Below are 1,801 nucleotides of genomic sequence, written 5' to 3'. Positions count from 1 at the left end.
CCATCACGCCCAGCCTGTTTTAAAAATTCTAATGAACTGACCGGGCACAGTGGCTCACGCCTGTAATCCCAGCACTTTGGGAGGCCAAGACAGGTGGATCACGAGGTCAGGAGATCGAGACCATCCTGGCTAACACAGTGAAACCCCGTCTCTACTAAAAACACAAAAAATTGGTCAGGTGTGGTGGTGGCCACCTGTAGTCCTAGATATTCGGGAGGCTGAGGAAGGAGAATGGTGTGAACCCAGAAGGCAGAGCTTGTAGTGAGCCAAGATCGGGCCACTGCACTCCAGCTTGGGCAACAGAGTGAGACTCCATCTCAAACAACAAAAAAATTCTAATGAACTAATAATTAGGTTGGAAATCATGATTTAAAAAATCAGTTATGACTCAGAAAATATTATATAAAAATTCAAGGAGAGGACATTGTTATGGTCATCTTACCATTATTAGCCATAGCAGTACTGTGTCTTGCACACATCTACAAATCATGGTGTTTTTGTTGTTTTTGAGACAGAGTCTCGCTCTATTGCCCAGGCTGGAGTGCAGTGGCACAATCTTGGCTCACTGCAACCTCTGCCTCCAAGGGTTCAAGCGATTCTCCCTGCCTCAGTTTCCCTAGCTGGGTTATACAGGTGCTTGCTACCACGTACAGCTAATTTTTGTATTTTTAGTAGAGATGGGGTTTCGCCATGTTGGCCAGGCTGGTCTCAAACTCCTGACTCAAGCTGTTCATCCATTTTGGCCTCCCAAAGTGCTTGGATTACAGGCGTGAGCCACTGTGCCTGGCCTACAAATCCTGTTTTTAAACTGACAATCTGTTCTAACTACTTTGCTCATTAGCACACAAAGATGATATTGGTTGAGTTTGAAACATTGTAATTTGTATTTACAGAAACCATACCTTTTTAGATAAAAAATACCTCATTTTATCTTGTATCTTTAGAAGTACACATGATCCATATGATTTTTAAAATTCATACCTTAAAGCAATGATAGTTTTAAAAAATTAAACCATTTTTTAATAGAGGTGATCCTAAAATACCTTCATTTATTGCCTGGTAAAATTCTACCTCCTGGTCCTGACCCCCAGGCTTTTTGTGAAAGATTCCAGGGTCAACACTATGAATGTCAAATATTATAATCCATTATAACAAAGCATTAACCTCAGCAATTTCTGAAGTGTAACAAATGTTTCTCTTACAGTTGCTGCTTCTGTAGGCATAGATATTTCCTGATTACTTCATATTATTCTAACTTCTAGAAGTCCTATCCCTCTGGTGCTTCTCACCTGTTTTTAAAAAAATCAGTACGTGTAATTTTCTACATTATTCTAGCTGAAAGGTGCTCCACACTTTTTCTGCAGCTTAAAATAAGTTTTTCTTTCTTTCCTTTTGGGATCAGAGGAAAGGAAGAGGGGTGGGCTTGATAACATGCTCATGTAGGTTTGCTTCAGAGGTGCGAGATATTTCCTGATGGATAAGTTTGCTAAAGAAATACATACCGAGAGGTCGCCATGTTATCATACTGAGGACAGCAGGAAGTTCTTCCGGGTGACACCAGAAAGGATAATACAATAATTTGCTAATAGTTAACAGACATTTGCTATTTTGTGGACATAAATAAAATGATTTACCTACTTTACAAAGTAATACTAACTAAAGGTATATCTAAAAACCTTTGAAATTATTTGCAACAAATATTTCACTGATAAAAATTTCTTAATATTTCCCTTAGCAAAAACTGTACATTTGTTAGAGAGTACCTGATACTTGTTAAAATACCAAGTAATACAGGACATGG

This window comes from Rhinopithecus roxellana, chromosome 17 (genome assembly GCF_007565055.1).
Source record: "Rhinopithecus roxellana isolate Shanxi Qingling chromosome 17, ASM756505v1, whole genome shotgun sequence".
Taxonomy (NCBI): domain Eukaryota; kingdom Metazoa; phylum Chordata; class Mammalia; order Primates; family Cercopithecidae; genus Rhinopithecus; species Rhinopithecus roxellana.
Note: the sequence above shows the minus strand (reverse complement) of the source record.